The 20,395-nt window shown below is 38.5% G+C and overlaps 1 protein-coding gene and 1 pseudogene across 4 annotated transcripts in view; both read left to right on the top strand.

Moving 5' to 3' along the window:
• The window catches only part of RAP1GDS1 (Rap1 GTPase-GDP dissociation stimulator 1), a 155,501-nt gene that overhangs the window by 438 nt on the left and 134,668 nt on the right, over nucleotides 1-20,395 (top strand). The gene's annotated exons all lie outside the window — the stretch shown is intronic.
• On the top strand, nucleotides 14,237-15,532 carry LOC102487424 (SWI/SNF-related matrix-associated actin-dependent regulator of chromatin subfamily E member 1 pseudogene; annotated as a pseudogene).

Genomic DNA, 20,395 nt, shown 5'->3' with positions numbered 1-20,395 from the left:
CCCGCCGCCTCTCCCCCGCGTCTGCCGGGCGCAGGCTCGGGTCCGAGCACGGGAAAGCCCACTTCGTGCAACTTCCCTCCCTGGCAGCGCGACCTTTTCCCGTCGCGGGGTCCGCTCATCCCGGGGCGGGGAAGTGGGAGCAAGTAGTTTGGAAGGGTGATTCCACAACCTGCACGGAAATGCTTTTCCAGGGAGGAAAGCGGACAGCCTCATAGGTTGAAAGGATGACTTGTCAGAGGCCACGAGGAACGTGAGGCAGGGGAGAACCGCTAGCTGTTGAATTAGTGCTGGGTGACCACAGCGTACCATAGCCGAGGGCTCAACCCATTTTCTTGGTTTCTTCGCCTGCCTGCTGTAGCGGAAACTGCGCCCTGTAATATGTTGTTACCGAATGCACATGCTAGTTATTCGCTCCCAGCTTCCCCTACCTAAATCTGCATAATCTGATTTTAATTCATTTGTGTTTATAATCCATCCCAAGAGATTGGTCCGAATGAATAGTGAAAAGCAAACATGTTTTTATGAAACTGTATAATTTATCCTAAGGTTTTTCTCATCAGGTATTGCTTAACTGTTACAGTGATTACCAGAACGTCTGATGAATTGTGTAATGTAATTAAGAGCTGAAAGTTTCTTTTAATAGTAGCAACTTGGAATACTGTACTTCTGCACGTTTCCTAGTTCACTTCCACGCCTGTCTGTCATAATTGCCATTTTTTTTTTTTAGAATGTGCTTCCTTGGCATTTGTCAACTCGACTTTCCCCACCCTTTCTGTGCAAGTTATTTTAAGCTCCAGATGAGTTTGGTTCTTTCATTTGTCAGTACTGTGTTCAGCATGGCCAGAGTTGGGTCATGGCAGCTCAGAATCTTCAAGGAAGCATCTAAATCTAGAAATGATGTTGATGAGGCTTCCTGGAAAAGCAGATGCCCCAAGCTCTGGATTCAGACCTTTGAAAGAGGCCAGTGTTGTAGGAGAAGATGCTATGAATGAAAAATGATCTAGGGTCCTGGATTTGATTTCCAGTTGTTTCTCTTTTAATATGAGCACTGTTGATATGCAAAAGAAATTCCTGGAAAAATAATGTACATTTATATGAACCTACCATTTCCCTAGGAATAGGATTTAAAATAAATATTAAATCAGATTATTGGACATACTGTCTTTCCTTTAAACATACACACATTTTCTTAAGTATAGGCCACAAGTTTGGCCTGTAAAATACATTTCCTTATCTTTTAAGGTGAGCTTAAATCTTTTTAACTAAAATTTAACTTACATGTTGAATCAGTATTTTTTCAGTGGAAAAAAATCCAATTCTCTTGCAATCTTAATGAATAAAAATCCCTAACACAAATGAAATGATCTACTTAAGAATCATTAATATTCAAAATGTTGAATGCTATTCCTTAATTTTTTATAAAAAGGCTAAATAAAACCCATCTCACATTTTGAGGCCTTCTCAGATACTCTTTGGTTAAATTTAATCTCTCTTTGCTTATAGCACTTCATTCCTGATTGGAAGCGTGGTAACCCTTACATAATCTACCTTATTATGGAGTCATTTATGTGTCTTTAATCATGAGTTCCACAAGATGGAAATGTTTTTTTCATTATTTTTTGAGTCCCCCACAGTGCTTTTTCAATAGTTAAGTAGTCAGTAAATCTTTGGCAAATTAATTGTTGAACTTAAAACCGCCTTTTATTTTCACAATTTGAACCTGAAAGTATAGGTTCTGAGCAAACATTTGGGTTGGCAGATATTAGGGAGCTGTGGAAGAAGAGCGGGCAGAGAATAATTGTACTATGGCTGCTCTTGTCTTGAAAAAAAAAAAAAGAAAAAGCTGGGTTGTTTCTCTGTTATGGGTTTGGGGTCAACTTCAGATAAGCCATTTTCTTCTGAACCGTTGTTTTCGGTGGGAAGACAGTGTCGTGTCCAGTCAGTGGGTATGTACAGTACCATACTGTCAATGGGAAGCCTTGCAATGGGTTTTACGTGAAGCCAAGGATGTGACTTTAGCAGTTCAGGTACGCATAAGAGATGGAAGATGTAGTGATGAATGGTGGAGGGAAATTGTGCTTTCATGTCTTTTTGAGGGGTAAATAAAATGATTTAAAAAATATTCTCACAGTCTCGATTTTTCTCCACAAGAAAAGTAGATTTCTATGCAGGTGTATGGACTATAGTTGTTACTTTGTATATATACTTTATTGTATACAGAAGACCTGTACATGTATTACAGGTTCAGAGGATTCAGAGAATGTTGTAGAGAAATGGTATTAATAGAACCAAGGTTTGGCTACTGTTCTGAAAGATAGAAATGAGCCTGCTAATCAGAAAGGCGTTGGACCTGGGGCAGAGAAGTGACAGTTAAATGAAGAGCGAGGAACTTGAGGAATTTCCAGGATTTTATTAAATGGCCGTGTTTGGCTAGAATAAAGTTAAGAGAATAGTGGGTAACAGAGATTAAAAAAAATTGTATGTTAATAGATAATACCCAGATAATGGAGCACCTTAAATGCCCAGCTAAAGGAGAATTTGGACATGTCTATTTTTCTTTCTTTCTTTCTTTATTATCATCATAATCTTGTTTATATTACATTGAACTGCATATAACTTTACAGTGTATTACATTGCTTTTTCTAAAGGGAATGCCATGCATGTCAGTCAATACAGAGACAATAATCTCCCCACTTCATCATTCAATATCTTTTCATTGTTTTTCCCAATCATTATTATTATTATTCCAACTATTTTTTTTAAACAGTCAATCACTATTTCTCATTTTGCTTGTAAAAAGACTACCCATCATGAAATACTTCTCAGACCAGTCCAGTTGAAAATACTTGGACATGTCTATTGAAGGGCCATTAAAAATTTGCATACATTTACTAAGTGATGGATCATATCTGTGGTTAGGGAAATTAAAGTGTTAGTTGAGTGTAAGCTGGATTAGATGAGAAACTAGAGAACACTTCTTCAGGAGGTGGTCGGAGAGCTTTGGCTGAAGGTGTTTAATGGCCAGAACTAGGATGTGACAGTAGGAAGAGAATACTGCAAGTAAAGAACAGGATTGATTTGACAAGTAAAGCAGCATGGGATTGAGAAAGGAGTCACAGGTTTTAGCCTGGGCAATAATGAGAAAGCAAGAATCTATTAAAGTTTATTCAATCCATTGGGCGAGGAAGCATGGACGTTCAATCTTGAACCTGCTGTTGGGTCTTTCGGTCTGTCCTTTAGTGTGTCTTCCCCTTGATGACTAGGATTTTGGTTCTGAATACATTAATAACTCTAGCGTCTACCATGTAGTAGCTGCGCAGTAAACCTTTGTTGATTAAACTAGGTTAAAAAATAGCTAACAGTTGTGTTGACTCTTAACAGAGTTAGGATTTCGAAGATCTGGAAGTTATCCACAAATATGTTGAGATGATGTTTGAAGTTAGATTGGAAGACAGGAGTCAACAAGGGAAAAGAAGAAAAATTTTGTAAGGTAAGCCTCTTCAGGCATGCCCCTAGTTAGAGGAAAGCATGATTTGACACTGAAAGAGGTAAGAGGAGGTGGGAGTCAAAGACTAGAATTGGCATATGGTTTGTTTCAACAGAGAGAGTGGTCAATCATGCCTGTTACTTCCGAACACTTAGGGTGATAAGGACTGAGGAAAGGCCTCAAGTTGATGGGGTTCAGTTAAGGTATGACTCAGTATGTTTTCCAAAAAAGCCACTTTAAGAGGTTTGGTAGATATGGACGTCCGTTGTAAAGGCCAAATGGATAATGCGTAAGTCAAAACAGAGTTCACTCAAGTCATGCTGTCTTCCTGTATGAAGATCTGAAGAAAGCATCGGTTTTTTAAAAAATATTTCTTAAATGTTGCACTTACATGAAATGACACATGCTGTTTTCTTGCCTGAGAATAATTTGCAATTTCATCATGGTGCCTCACTTCTTTGACATTCCATTTTCTTATGTCTTAATGACTTAGTATAGTACAAGTTTTATTTTTGTAGTATCTGACATGCAGAGTGAGTTTAGAAATGATTTTATAATCTTATATGGCATTTTGCTTAAAAATACTCGACTGATAAGTGATTTTATTACTTTTTAATTTACTTTTAGAGTTTGTGGAGTCCAGCAGGTGGCGTGGTGGTTAAGGTGCAGGACTCCCACATGGCCTACTGTAGTTCAAGTCCCAGATCTGGTGGCTTGAAAATCACATGGGGCACGTGTGCACACATGCCCAAACTCATGAGAGGAGAATGGAGCCAAAGGGATTGCAGGTGGCCTTCCCTCTTGGGGAGTGGGGAGGGTAATTTCTCACCTTCCCTCTCGCTATCTCGCTCCAGCCCAGCACATGTGCCTTATGGCAGAAAACTAAAAATAAATAAATATATAAAAACAAGACAGAATTTGTGAATTTTAGACTAGTTTATGTGTATATGTCTACTTCTTAATTCCTACAGTTATATTTTTTTCTGAATGCTTCCTTTGAGGCCCCATCGTCCAATACTGTTGCATTGAAGATTAAATTTCAGCATGAGTTTTGGAGGGGACAAAAACTCCAAACCATAGCAGTTGTGAAATCTATTTTGGTTCTAAAATCCTTTGATTCTTTGAAACCTAAATTTGAAATGTACCCAGTATCATTGATGTCTTATATGTATTCATCTCTATTTAACTTATTTTTCTTTAATGTTTAAATGGTAATGTCTACTTGAGGTAGCAGCTTCAGCATATGACCCCTTATAACTCTGTCTAAATATTATAAATGGCTTTAACAACTATTTTTCCATGCTGCCTAAGGTATGGATGCTAGATTCAAATTGCAGAAAAATGTAACTTTCTCAGTACATTTGTTTATTTAACTTTTGTTACTAGAAGTATTCCAGCAGTTAGTGAAATGGCTATGTCACTGGACTCCCATGTAGTCAATAACAGTTTGAGTCCCGGACCCAGTGGGTTAAACTCATGCTGGGCACGTGTGTGTGCATGCCCAAGATCCCGAGAGGAGAATGTAGGAGAAGGGATTGTGACGCTGTCTTTCTGGTGAGCGCATGTGTCCTATAGCAAAAATCTCTCTCAAAAAAAAAAAAAAAAAGTATTCCAGGAATTAAACCAAGGACTGGGAAGTGGATAAATTGAGTTGCTAGCCATGATTAGCTATAGTCATAAATTCCAAAGTCCTGATTTTTTGTTCACAAAATGATTATTTTCCATCCCCCCCCAAATGATTTTTAGATACCTACTCGTACCTAAAGGTAGATAGGTAGGTAGGTATATAGAAAGAAAGAAAATCTGGGCTATATCTTTGTTGCTAGCAGGTGATTGGACATCTCTATGTGTGTGCTTAATTCAAGCCACTGAGTTCAAATCTGAACTCATTGTATAATTGTTAATAATGACGACCAGAGGTGTGCTGATAAATCTTAAACCCAAATCTCTTCTCCAGAAAAACCCCAATGGTGGTTGTCAGTTCCTTTTGGCGTAAATATTCCCACCATGGCTGATTTCAGGCTACCAAAGAGGTATTACTGAATGCAGAGTTAAGAAGCGATGAGATGTCATATGCCAGTATATTACTATATATTGGGTCGTTTGAAAAGTGATGACAGTTTTCTTTACAAAATGGCTTTTCCCTCAACCTGATATATCTATTGTATAGACATACAACTTCATGAGCAAATATGATGGTAAAATGTAGTACAATAATTTGGTAATGATGGTTTTGAGTATCCATACCTGTTTTAATATGAATAATTGAATTATATTTTATGTAATTTCGTTTTTAATAATGTCCATTTTAATAATTGCCTCATAAAATTCCTGACAATTTAATAATAATAACCTCATGGGCCAGATTAGGCGGTTCCAATATACCACTAAGTTAGTAATGAACTGTTTATTAATAATTATTGATGTTAGATGTTACGCTAAACTTTGTGTATTTTTCAAATTTAATTTTAATGCTTTCAGCAATTCTAGTGGTGATAGTATCCCCATTTTATTGATTCAAAGGATTACCAAGGAGACAGAACTGATGCACTAAAATCCTGGTTTAGGCAGTGGTTTTAAAACTGTAGCTTGCATAAAATCACTTGGAGAGTTTGTTTCAAACAAAATAAGTGAGGCCAGCAGGTGCCATCGTGTTTAGGGTGCTGAACTTAAACTTAAACATGTGAGCTGTTGTTTGAGTCCTGGACCTGGTGGCTTGCTTTCTTACTTTCTCAAGTAAGCACACATGCCCTATAGCAAATTTAAAAATAACAAAAATAATAAATAAAATGATATAATTCTTTGAAAAAAATAATTTCTGAGTGCACCCTTGGAAACTGATTCAACAGATTTGGGGTGAGTTGAGAATTTGCAATACCAAGACATTCCCAGGTTTTGCTGCACCAGTAATAGCACCACCATCAAGCAGAGGCTGACAGACTTCTCTGTAAAGGCCAAATGGTAAGTGTTTCAGGCTTTATTGGCCAAGAGATAAAAATCAGGATATTACATAGAAGAGAGAAAATTTATTTGATGAGAGAAAACAAATATCCAAACTTTTTTTATAAATTCAAAATATGGTAACATTAATTGAACACAATTTATTATCATACAAAATGAAAGACTAGAGTTCTTTTTCAGAGATAACATTTTACTTAATTGGGTTTTAGAGTTATCAAAATTAATTGCAAATGTTCATCTGTTAATGCAGATCTATAATGTGATTTTATGAATTTCATCTTTGAAGTATTTTTTTAGATGAGTACTGCCACCTGCATAGGATTTTAATGAACGTATTCATTATATAGAAGACATTTACAGAATTCTTTTAGATTCATCTCTTATTATTTGCCCATTTAACCTCTTCCAATTAAAGGCTAGATGGGAGGTCCTCAACTGCCTAGTTAAGTGGATTTTGAAAAATGGAAATTTCCTTTGCACTTACAGTACTGAAACTGTAGTTTGAGTTTGCAAAATACACTCAGCTCTCTGTATCCAGGAGTACCACATTCTTGGATTCAACTAACTGTGTATTGAAAATGTTATGTTGTTGCTGATATCTGTTAATACTATGTAATTGGGCCTGCAATGGTTGTCTATATTGAACATGTACAGTTTTTTGTTTTTATTCCCTAAACAATACAGTATAACAGCTATTTACATATTACTTGCATTGTATTAGGTATTATAAATAATCTAGAGATTATTTAAAGTATATGGGAAAGTTGCATGTAGGTTATATGGAAATACTATGCCCTTTTCCTTAAGTATCCTTGGATTCTGGGATCTGTAGGAATCCGGCAACCAATTCACCAGGGACAACTATGTTTCTCTTGCAAATTTGTGTATGCATGAACTTTTTTTTTTTTTAACTTTTGTAAACACAAGAAGTGTATAAAGCAAACCTATTGTTACTTATGACTTGAGCAATCTTGTTGAAATAACTTTACTATAATATTAATGTAAGTTACTCATTTGTTAGCACACATTCTCAAATCTGTAAAAAAAAAATTCTTATGTCCAGTTTATTGTTTGATAGTAGTCGTTGAACGCATTCATTTTTGTTAAGAAAATTTTGATTTTGCTCTTGAGCTCAAAATCATAGCAAAACTTGGGAGCCAGCAGTTAGCGTAATGGCTATGTCTCTGGACTCCCACGTAGTCGACCACGGTTCGCATCCCAGACACAGTGACTTAAAACTCATGCCGGGCACGTGTGCGTGCATGCCCAAGATCTCGAGAGGAGAATGGAGGAGAAGGGATTGTGGTGTGGCTATCCCCCCTGGGGGGTGATTTCTCACTTTTTTGTCTCTCTGTGTCTGTCTGGTGAGCACATGCACCCTATAGCAAAAACCTCTCCAAAAAAAAACCCAAAAAACTAAAAATCACAGCAAAACTCTGCATCTGCTAAGCAGTTCAATTTCTGTGGGATGAGGTAAATCAAGATATTCAGTTTATATCTGATCAATACACAGAACCAAAGTGGTTAAATCGATGAAAGCAGATGAATTTCATTGGTGATGCTATTGATAAAATTTTTCTAAGTTAAAATACCTATTTATGAATAGCAGAATGCAGAATTATAGGCTTTAAACACTTTACACTTTGACAAATTTTGTAATTTGTTTAGGCCTTATTCTGTTCCTCAATATTTTGCCACCATCAGTTGTAACACATCTTAGAAGATTCCACTTCAGGTTATACTGAATTAGTGTTTTCTCAACTATGAAAAATATCTTGCCTGTTATTGTCCTTAGTAGAATTTTCAAAGAGACTAATTCTTCAGTCACTTCAAGCTTGGAATTTACTTGGAAAAATAGTAGCCAAGCACAAATATTTGTAAACTTCTCAAGGGCCAAGGAAAACCTCTCAAAATCTTTTTTGCCTTGTTTTTCAGTTGAGTATTGACATAGCTCCCATTAGCCTCACCTTGTAGAGCTATTCTTTCTTTTTTTTTTTTTTAAGAGATTTTTGCTATAGACCACATGCATTCACCAGAGACACAGAGAGAGACAGAAAGTGAGAAGTCATCCCCCAGGGGGGATGACCATACCACAGCCCCTTCTCAGTTTTTCTCCTGGGATCTTGGGCACGCATGCCAGTATGAGTTTGAAACCACCAGGTCCAGAGCTCAAACTTTGGTTCACCATGAGGGAGAACAGCAACATAACTGCTACGCCATCTGCTGGTCCCTGTATAACTATTCTTACTGAAAGGATTTTCTTAAACAGGTTTATTTCCAAAGGATTTTCTTAAACAAAGGAAATAAATGTGTTGACTGCAGTCAAATACAGTTTAATTAACTATTTAATGGATAAATAGCTGTCCTTGCTTGGATAATAAGTGAGCCACTTAGAAACTTACTTTGTAGCTTCATTTTTATTTTTTATTTTGTGAAGAAAATTTCCTATGATGAGATACTTAGCTTTATATTTTTGATTTCTCTGACAATTGTTTTTAGATGAATTAGAACTAAGATCAATGCTGAGTTTGGTAATATTGATGTGTACTGTATTTTTCTAGCATAGCTACAGTGTCATCGCATAATGGAGTAGTTTGTCATCTAACTCAACAAAATCTTTAAATGCACTAAATATATGACATTTGAAGTACACTCTTCTCATTTTGACATAATGGCCAAAATGAAATGTGGTATGACAGTACTCATGGTCCCTGCAACACAGGCAAGTCATAACTGTGTCACTGCAGCTTATAACACATGAAGTAGCAGTGTAGGTTGTTTCTGTCACAGCTGCTCAACTGTGCCATTGTAATGCAAATACTGCTATAGACAATACAAAGAAACGAGTTGTATTTCATTAAAACTTTATTTACACACACTGAGTTTTGTATTCGATATATTTTGTACATGATGAACTATATGCTTAAACTTCTTTTCAGCCATTTATAAACATAAAAGCTACTTATGCCTGTGGGTTATACAAAAACCAGCTATAGGCTGCAGTTTGCCAGCTCTCGTGATGTAATTGTGTTGTGCTATCTCAACTTTCCCCAAGATTGTTTCTTCCCAATGAATGCTGTCACCATCTATTCAGGCAACTGTTCTAAAATTTGGAGTCATTATGCTTTCAACATCCATTGGGCTTCCTAAATTTTAATAACTGTACTTTGTTTAATTAATCCTTTCTTCACTTTTAAAGTAAACATTAGTTCAGGCCTTTATCACCCTTTTTGAACAAATGTTCTTTCCCCCACACTCCATCTTACCTACTACTAGAGTACCGTCTTGGTTTTCTTGGGCTGCTATAACAGAATAGTGTAGACTGGTTACCTTATAACAAGAGAAATGCATTTCTCACAGTTCTGAAGGCTGGAAGTCCAAATTTAAGGTGCTAGCAGTTTTGGTGTCCATGAAGGCTTGCTTTCTGGTTCACCGGCCATCTTTACACTGCAATCGCATATAGCGGAAAGAATGAGGACGTTCTCCGTGGGTATCTTTTGACTTACTTACCTGTCAAGGACCTCCCACCCTCTAATACTATCATATGGGGAGTTAGGATTTCAACATATAAATACTTTTGAGGGGATACAAACATTCATTCCACAGTAAGTACTCTTTCTGAAATGTAAATATGATTGTTATACTTCTTAGAGTTTGTGTTTTTTGTTTTTTTTTTTTTAAATGGCTTCCCATCCCCTTTATCAGGGGGTCCCAAATGCAAATAAAGCTAGGATTTAAGAGAGTTGAGTGGTAATCTTACAACACAAGTGCATTTTTTTCTTTGTATTTTAAAGGGAGATTATTTTTCTTGAGTATGTTGGGGGTTTTTGTCTTTCATTTTCTTCTTTTGATACACGACAAAGCTCTGAAATATATTGGCTCCGTAATGAAAACAGCACAAGAGTGATGAGTGGCAGTTATCTCCGGTAGTACTGTACGGACCCAACAGGAATGATGGGACTGTGGCACTGAAAGGGAGATTCCCACCAAATTCCAGCCAGTTTTCATGGAGGAATGTAGGCCAAGGAATTCAGATTTTGAGACTTCAAAAGAAGTCGGAAACCTGGTTTTATATCTGAAATCTTCAGATAGCTGGTTTCGGGGATTGAAAAATATTTTAAGATCCAGGGCCTCCGATGATGACATCACATCACAGCTCTCTCTTTGTCTAGGTTCGGAAACTGAGTGTCAGCGAGGTTGTAAGACATGTCTGAGCTCACGTAGGGGCAGAGCAAGGCCGAGAATCTTGATCTCCTAACTCCTGTTCTAGTGTTCTTTTCGTTATATCCGGCTACCTCCAAAATGTTAATACGGAAAGAAAACAGCAAGTGCACACACACAAGCTACCACCATACATGCACATACTCGCATGCACATACAAATACCACCTCATGCATACATACATGCACACACAAGCTAATACCACACTCATGCATACACACACATGCACACATAAACTAATACCAGTACACACATGCATACACACACACAAACAAGCTAATACCAAACTCATGCATACACACACGCACACACTAATACCACACTCATACATACACACACACACACTAATACCACACTCATGCATAAACACACACAAACTAATACCACACTCATGTGTAAACACACACGAAGTAATACCATACTCATGCATACACACACACAAGCTAATACCACATTCATGCATACACACACACAAACAAGCTAATACCACACTCGTGCATATGCATACGCACACACTAATACCACACTCATGCGTAAACACACACAAATACCACACATGCATACACACATGTGTGCACACAAATACCACACTCATGCATACACACAAACGCATACACACACACAAACTAATACCACACACATGCATACACACACAAGCAAGCTAATGCAACACACATGCATACTCACACATGTGCACACACAAACTAATGCCACACATGTACAAACATTCTCTCTCTCTCTCTCTCTCTCTCTCAAGCTAATACCAAGGATTCACTGAAGTAAGTGGGTTAATAGAAAACCCTTAAGCCTTCCTAGCATTATCACATTGCCAGTAATATTGGGTTGTTAGAAATATTTTTCTGTGCAGGATAGTATGGAGGTCCAGTGTGGTTGGACCTGTATTTTTTCTGTGCAAAAATGCGTCAGGCCATTTCCAACAATCTAATAGAATTTAGGCCCTCATTTTCTCATTCTTTTGCCACTGAGACCATTTCTTAGTTGGCCTGTCTGAGACTAGACTTTCTGCTCTCCAATCCTTTCTGCAGGTTGATTCATTTTTAAAGATACTGTACCAATTATGTCACTCTTACCCAAGAATGTAATACTGCTTCAGTTGCCTAGCATGTCAAGCCTACACTCTACTTAGATTTCAAGATCCAAGGAAATTTGCTGCCTTTCTTCTGTTTCTCGGTACTCTTGAAATATCTCTTCCTTTGATAGTGTCATTGTCCTCTAAATATTCATCATAATACTAGTGATAATATCATATACCTTTGTGCTGGTTTTTCCATCTTCTGAAATAACCTCTCTTCCTCCCCACCTGTTTTTTGTTTGTTTGCTTTTTAATTGCTAGAGGGGGCCAGCAGATGGCATAGTGGTTAAGTCACTGGACTCCCACATGGCCAACCACGTTCAAGTTCAGACCCAGAGGCTTAAAACTCACACCAGGCTTGTGTGTGCCCAAGATTTGGGAGAATAATGGAGGAGAAGCACTTGTAGCATGGCCATCCCTCCTGGGGGTGATTTTTTACTTTGCCTCTCACTGTCTCTGTCTCTTTGGAGAGCTCACACACCCTAAGGCAAGAAATTCTACAAAAAAATAATTGCTAGAGACATGTGCACCCACTGGAGAGAGAGAGAGAAAGAGAGAAAATACTCCCATAGTGAATGGTCACACCACAGTACCATTTCCCCATTTGGTATTTTGGGCATGCACATATGTGGCAAGCATGCTTTTCAAGACCTGGGTCAAGGATTAAAAACGTTTAGGAGGTCATGAGGGATCCAGCCGCCTTACCCACCAGGTCACCAGTTGGCCCATCCTTCTCTTACTCATTGTCCAAAGTCTAGCTCATGAAGACTGCCTCTGACCTTTCATACCTACCTCCCACTTCTGTAGATACTTCTCACTTCTTAAATTCCAAATTCAGTGATATTAAGGTTATCGTGTATTCACTCCATGTTTAATATTTCTTCTTGGCATTTAGTAAGTACTTGTTTGTTGATGTCATAGAGTCACTTCAGATTTAGGTCACTTTCCTTTCATTTTCAGCATTTAAATACCAAGAAATTGCTGATAAAAATCTGCTTTGCCAGCTTTTCTTAGAAAATTAAAAATTTAGGACCCCTAAAACTGCATTGTTATTAGTGACAATCAGCTATAGTTCTTTAGGCAGGGTGTAAAGTTCCCAGTTTATTCTTTTCTATTACATTCTATTCCTACGGATCTTACTCATTATACTCTCTCTGGCTCTTAGAGGTATCTGGATTTGCATTCTGTGAGATTTCTGTTTTAACTTCTAAACTACTAAAGATTTAATTGTATTCAAAATTGTGCAAAGGTTGAACATTATATTTCTGAAAATGAATAAATATTTTTAAATTATTTTGAAAATTAAATTATACAGTCATTCAAGAGCACATTTAGCTCCCTGTGATACATATACCTGTCAGTCATGGTTAAACCACATTTTCAATTGACCAGAGTTATGTAAGAGATCAGAGACGGGGGCCAGGTGTGGTGCAGTAGTAGAATGCAGTGGTCTGCAAGGCAGTTCCACATGAGAAAGTTCCTGGTTCAAGTCCAGCGATCTCCCAGAATATGCCACACGTGGACCTGCCCTTGCTCCAGGGCTGACTGAAGGCTGAGGGTGGATCTTGGCATCAGGTGAACTTATTGGGGATACTGTCTCTATCTCCTCTCTCTCTGTGTGTCAAAGGAAACATAAATAAAGACTTTACGAAAAGTTGCAATCAGCCCTACAGAGAGATTCTAGGAGCACAGTAGCTGGGTGCTGTGCACATGGAGCCAGATCCCATATGACCGACCAGGGTTTGAATCCAGACCCTGGCGACTTAATATCAACACAACAGGAGCATGTGTGTGTGTGCCCCAAATGGTTGACATGTTGGAAGTAAAAGGGATGTGGCATGCCCACACTTCATTGAGGGATTCTCTATCACTCTCTCTCTGGTGAGTGCACAAAACCTTTGGCAAGAGGGGTGGGAGAGAGAGAATTGCAGAAAGAAGGACAAAGCATTTGGCAGAAACAATAGTGGAAGACTGTTGATGTGTATGGTTATATCTTTGAATGGACTAAGACGCAGTATATTCATGCTAGGAAAAATAAATGTGGGGAAAAATTTATAAACATAGTGGATAGGTATTGTGTTCTTCCATAAACTGTGTGGTATAGTCCTTAACAAGTTACTTAAGCTCTTTATATCCCCATTTCATAGATGTCTTTAAGATATTATAATTATTATTGAATTAGAACCAAAGAAGAGATTCCAGATAAAGGTGGCAGTTGGCAGGTAACCCATTTCATAGGGAACTAATACAAATTATAACGTGGAAACCTTGAAACTCATTTTCTCAGTAAGGGCTTCACCAAATGATACATAATTTAAAATTACTTTAAAAATTATATTAAAATGAGTTATATAAAATTATATGAAGTAATTTCAGATAACTAATAAATCCCTCTAATTTGTGAATGGGAATTTTATTTTTCGTAGAGGAAGAAAACAACAGGACTCATTTGACTTTTACAAAAAGTTACTTTCAAAACTGTAAGAAGCCTAGGATTTTGCTGCCCGCCGTGTCTCAGATTCACTCTTAAGGAACTGAGAACTTAATCTTCCAAAATGTCAAAAAGACCATCTTATGCCCCACCTCCCACCCCAGCTCCTGCCACACAAATGCCCAGCACACCAGGGTTCGTGGGCTACAATCCATACAGTCATCTCGCCTACATCAACTACAGGCTGGGAGGGAACTCGGGCACCAACAGCCGGGTCACGGCATCCTCTGGTCTCACGATTCCAAAACCCCCAAAGCCACCAGATAAGCCGCTGATGCCCTACATGAGGTACAGCAGAAAGGTCTGGGACCAAGTAAAGGCTTCCAACCCTGACCTGAAACTGTGGGAGATTGGCAAGATTATTGGTGGCATGTGGCGAGATCTCACTGATGAAGAGAAACAAGAATATGTAAACGAATACGAAGCAGAAAAGATAGAGTACAATGAATCTATGAAGGCCTATCACAATTCCCCTGCCTACCTTGCTTACATAAATGCAAAACGTCGTGCAGAAGCTGCTTTAGAGGAAGGAAGTCGACAGAGACAGTCTCGCATGGAGAGAGGAGAACCTTACCTGAGCATCCAGCCTGCTGAAGACCCAGGTGATTCTGACGAAGGCTTTTCCATGAAGCACACAGCCACCGCCCGCTTCCAGAGGAACCACCGCCTCATCAGTGAGATCCTCAGTGAGAGTGTGGTGCCAGACGTCTGGTCAGGTGTCACAACAGCCAGAATGCAGGTCCTCAAACGGCAGGTCCAGTCCTTACTGGTTCATCAGCGAAAACTAGAAGCTGAACTTCTTCAAATAGAAGAGCGACACCAGGAAAAGAAGAGGAAATTCCTGGAGAGCACAGATTCATTTAACAATGAACTTAAAAGCTTGTGCGGTCTGAAGGTAGAAGTGAACATAGAGATTGCACAGGCAGAGGAACAGGCCCGCAGAAGGCAGGAGGAGAGGGAGAAGGAGGCGGCAGAGCAAGCGGAGCGGAGTCAGAGCAGCCTCGGTCCCGAGGAAGAGCAGGCGGCAAACAAAGCTGAGGAGGACGACGAGAGCCTGCCGATGGAGACAGAGGAGACACACCTTGAAGAGATGACAGAGAGCCAGCAGAATGGGGAAGGAGGCACGTCTACTCCTGAGGACAAGGAGAGTGGGCAGGAGGGGGTCGACAGCCTGGCAGAGGAGGGAACCAGTGATAGTAACACGGGCTCGGAGAGCAACAGTCCAACAGTGGAGGGGCCACCGACAGACCCCAAACCGGAAGACGAGAAAAAAGAATAAATGTTGCCTTGTTTTTTTATTTTTGTTTGTTTGGTTTTTTTTTAGAATTATTTTATTTAACTTTATTATTATTATCATTATTATTTTCCAGTTTGATCAGAGAGAGACAGAGAGAGAGAGAGGAAGTGAGAAAGCAAGCCACCAGGTCCGAGACTTGAACTGTGGTCGGCTATGTGGGAGGCCAGCGCCTTTAACGACCATGCCACTTGCTGGCCCCAATGTTGCCTTGTTTTATGTGTTCTAAATACTTTTTTAAATGAAAAAATGGTTTTGGTAAAAAAAAACAAAAAACAAAAAACAAAAAAAAACTGTAAGAAACCTACACTATCAAAGATTTTTTTAATGAAAAATTTTCCATGTTTTAAAAAAATTCTTTTAACTTTTCTGAAATTATTCCCATTTGAAGATTTCTCCAGTAATTCCAATATGGAACAGATTATTACGAACCAGCAAAACTCTTTCATAGGTATATTTATGCTTTATAGAAATAAATGCTGATTTATTTTTTAATTATAAGATAATTTGGTCTCAGAAATAAAATAAATAAAATCAGAATAGGGAAAATTTATATGAACTAGATACTTTTTTTAGGCACAGCCATGCATATTTTGGAAAGGGTGGCATGGTGTTGAGCTCTAACAAAGAATAGCTTTCCTTTTTGTCACGTTTTTGGCTTTTATGTGGTTCGTACAAAGCCCCATCAGTCAGCTCAGAAACACAAGGCTACCATATTAGGTGTTACAGAAAGTGACAAAATAAGTAATACAAGTAGTGATAGTTTCTGCTTTGGAAAATGTTAAATTCGAACTGGTAGATAATTATGTAGAAATGAGTAATAGAATATATTTACTTTTTCAGCACCCTAGTTCAACTCTCTGGTATATACAAGTGTTCATTACTTGTAACCATCTAGAAATTTTTTCTAGAATTTCTTTATTCAATTAAATACTTAACTGAAGAGGCTAAAAACAATGTATCCAGTACTGTCTTAGCTTTGCAATAATGTGAAAGAGACGACTCTTTAGTACATTTCAATGTGATTTTTTTAGGGGGGAGGGGCTCACATATTCAGATACATAGACAGTTGTTGCCTAGTAGAACTTGCAACATGGTTAGATTATAATTATTATTATTTTGGAGAGGTTTTTGCTATAAGGTGTGTGCACTCACATAAAGACAGAGACACAGAGAGACAGAAAGCAAGATAGCACCTCCCAGGGGGGATGGCCACTCCGCAGTCCCTCTCCTCCATTCTTGGGATCTTGTACACACAAGCACACACGCCTGGCGTGAGTTTAAGCCACGAGGTCCGGGACTCGAACCACAGTAGACTACATGGGAGTCCAGCGACATAGTCATTATGCCAACTGCTGGTCCCAGTTGGATTATAATTTCATTCTTGTAGTGTTTATATCTATATAACGCAAGATACAAACAGTTCTGATCGGCACAGATTCTATGTGAGCTTCCTTTAACTGTGCAAAGTGCCAGCCAACTAACTATACAGTGGAATAAGTCTGGACTTCAAAAACACATGTGTCTAGATTTATCCCAACTTTGACTCGTATTCTGGGCAAGCGATTCAGTTTCTGAATTCAGCTTTCTCATGACAAGGTAGTTGTAAATATTGGATAACATACTATCCATTTTCATTTTCATTTTCAAAGCTAAAGACAATGATTTTTGGAAAACTTTATCCTGTGTTCAGAGACAAAACCAAATGCTGTTTATTGTATTATTTTAACCAAAACACTCATGGAATATTATGTTATTGTAGCAGATGACGTTTGATCCTTTAATAACGTGGAAATTAGGGGTGCTGACTTCTCTGCAGTCAGAAGTCTGTGCATAACTTTTGACTCCCCCAAAACTTAATGACTATTCTAATACCCTACCATTCACAGGAAGTTTTATGGCTAACGTAAGCAGTTGATTAACACTGTATATATTTGTGTATGTATATAGGCTATAGCACACATACCTATGTGTATATACAGCATTTATATGTACATATTTGCATATATAATGTAAATATGTGTATATTTACTATATATGTACACACACACACACACACACACACACTGCATCCTTACAGTAAAGTAAACTACAGGGAAAATGTTATTTTTTTTGGGGGGGGGGAAGGTTTTGCTATAGGGTACGTGCCAGAAGACAGAGAGAGACAGAAAGCGAGAAATCATCACCCAGGAATAATAGTCTTGCTGCAATCCCTTCTCCTCCTTTCTCCTCTGGGGATTCTTGGGGCACGTACGCACATGCGCCCAGTGTGAGTTTAAGCCACCGGGTCCGGGACTCGGACCGCGGTCGACTACATGGGAATCCAGCAACATAGCCATTACGCTAACTGCTGGTCCATAGAGGAAAAATGTTATTAAGGCAGTCATAAGGAAGATAGTGCTGTGCTGAATTTTCTGATTTATTTCTTGAAGAAAATCCCTGTGTTAGATCCATGCCGGTCAAGGGTCAGCTGTGTATTTTCTAAAGGTGGCCTCAGCAGTGTCTGTTCTCCCACGTATTCTTGTAGAACTTGCCACCTTCCTTTGACAGTTTGGGTCGAATTCTCTTCCTGTCGAGTGTGAGCATGCCTATGACTTGTTCGTAAGCAGTAGAATACAGCACAAGTGATGCCTTGTGACTTCTTAGCTGTCACCCTCAAAGGCAGTGCTGCTTACACCTTGTTTGTTGAACACTGGCCTTGCTTGGAGCCCCGAGGAGTCTGAGTCCCCTGAGGCTGCCATGCTGTTAGAAGCCAAGCCTCATAAAAAGGTCCCAGGTCTCAGGTCAGCAGTCTAGTTCTCGAGTCCTTTCAGGTCATGTGAGTGAGCGCACGTAAGAGGATTGAGACGATGCCAGCACCAGCCTCTGAGTGGCTGGCAGTCACCCCTCCCTTTGCGACCCCCGCCCCAGCCTCTGAGTGGCTGCCAGTCACCCTTCCCTTTGAGAGACTGTTGTGAGGCCCTCGGACCTTTTGCAGTAGAGACGAGCCGTCTTCAATATGTCCTTTGTGATTTACTGGTTCACAGAATCTGATAGCACAATATTTTGTTTTATGCCAGTAAGTTTGGGATGGTTTGTTATATAATAACAATAATTAAAACAGTTATAAAACCTAAAGAATGCACTCTCTTCATGAAGTAAGACACAGATTGCTATTAAAATTCATCAAAGTGGAAACTACCTGCTGAATGTTTATTTTTACTTTAGTTTCAAATGGAGATAGCCTAGTAGTTAAGAGATTTTTTTTTTCTAGTAAGCAGCATTTCCCTAAGCTTTCTTGTTCTTCATTCTGACAGTAACCCCCTTGAAGAAATAGTTGACTGTCTTAGCAGCCAGAAAAGAAATATGTATGTTTAAACAATGCTGCAGGTTTCACCATAGCTTTCTGGCAAATTTGTCAATTTGGCTAATTAAAATGTCAGTTAATACTCTTAATAAAGCTAGTTATCACTGAAGTTTATGCGTTTTTATTCAAACACAGCAGCTTAATGAAACTTAATAGGAATAACTGTACTGGTATCATCAACTGAAAATTTAGTTGTTACCCCTAGATATTAATTTTAATGTTAATTTTATAATAATAGCCTTATCATTAGTATATTTGGCAGAAATATTATATCTTTCCTATCACCTTTTGGAAGACTGGGTTTTCTAGATTCATGATCACTGAATGAAATAATACTTTGTCACAAAATGACTAAGAATTTCAGTTATGTAATAATGGATTTCTAAAATAATACAAAAATCTAGTAATTATATTTTTTATTAAGATTGTTACCATGAGAAAGGTAGTCAGTATTGTAGTAACTAATTGCCTAAGGTGTGAAGTTGTGTGTGTGTATCCATAGATAACTGCATGCACACGTAGACACACACACAGTGCCTCTGCAAGGGTGCATGAGAAACTGATAACACTGATTGCTTCAGGGAGTGAACTGGAATATGTGAAGGAAAGTCCCACTAAAATGAAATGAAAACAAAAATATTCTCTGTATTGTGAGAAACAAGGACAGAGCTGTGTTGCATTTAGCCTTGTCTTTAGTGCTCGGTGCAGTGTTTGGTACTTAGCAAGCACTTTAGTTGATGTTCGTGGATGAATAGAAACTCAATATTATCGTATTAGTCACATTATATGCAATATGTAATATTTATGATCTTATAGATTATAATATTCATTGCAAAGAGTTAATATTCTGTTTTCACATAACTCCTGAGAATTCTGTCAAAATATTGATAGCAGTCTAGGTCCAGTCAGAAGACAAATCACACAATGTCAAGTTTATGTGTGAATGTATTGTTTTCTGACAAGAAACTCGAGGTCTGTAGGTCAGAGAACAGGGTTTATTACTCACAGAGCATTTTTTATTTTTAACAAATTACTTATTTAATTTTATTTATTCATTCAATCATCTTCATTTGATCAGAGAAAGACAGACACACAGTGAGAAGGAAAGTGAGCAAGCCTCCAGGTATGGGACTCGAACCATGGTTGGCCATGTGGGTGTGTCCAGCGCTTTAACACCATGCCACCTGCCAGCCCTACTCACAGAGCATTTTATTGGTGGTTCTCCAAGCCCAAATTTCAACAGAGAGAATCTAACGTCACCCTACAGTTGTAGAAAGGTTGTATCATAAAAGAAGAACCCGTGAAGTACAACAGTGGATGCTTCTGTAGGGTTGCTGGCAACCACCCCCTCTCCAGAAATACATATACCCCTCTTACCTGTACTTTGGAATTAAATATTCCCTGGGGGAGGAAGAAGGCATATGCAGGTTTATTACCTTAAAGTAAGCTATAAACAAGTCTAGGAAGAAAAAGGGAATTTTATATGCTCCAAGAATGTCTCC

This window comes from Tupaia chinensis, unplaced genomic scaffold (assembly GCF_000334495.1).
Source record: "Tupaia chinensis unplaced genomic scaffold, TupChi_1.0 Scaffold000340_1, whole genome shotgun sequence".
Taxonomy (NCBI): domain Eukaryota; kingdom Metazoa; phylum Chordata; class Mammalia; order Scandentia; family Tupaiidae; genus Tupaia; species Tupaia belangeri.
Note: the sequence above shows the minus strand (reverse complement) of the source record. Positions and strands in the feature narration are given on the sequence as shown.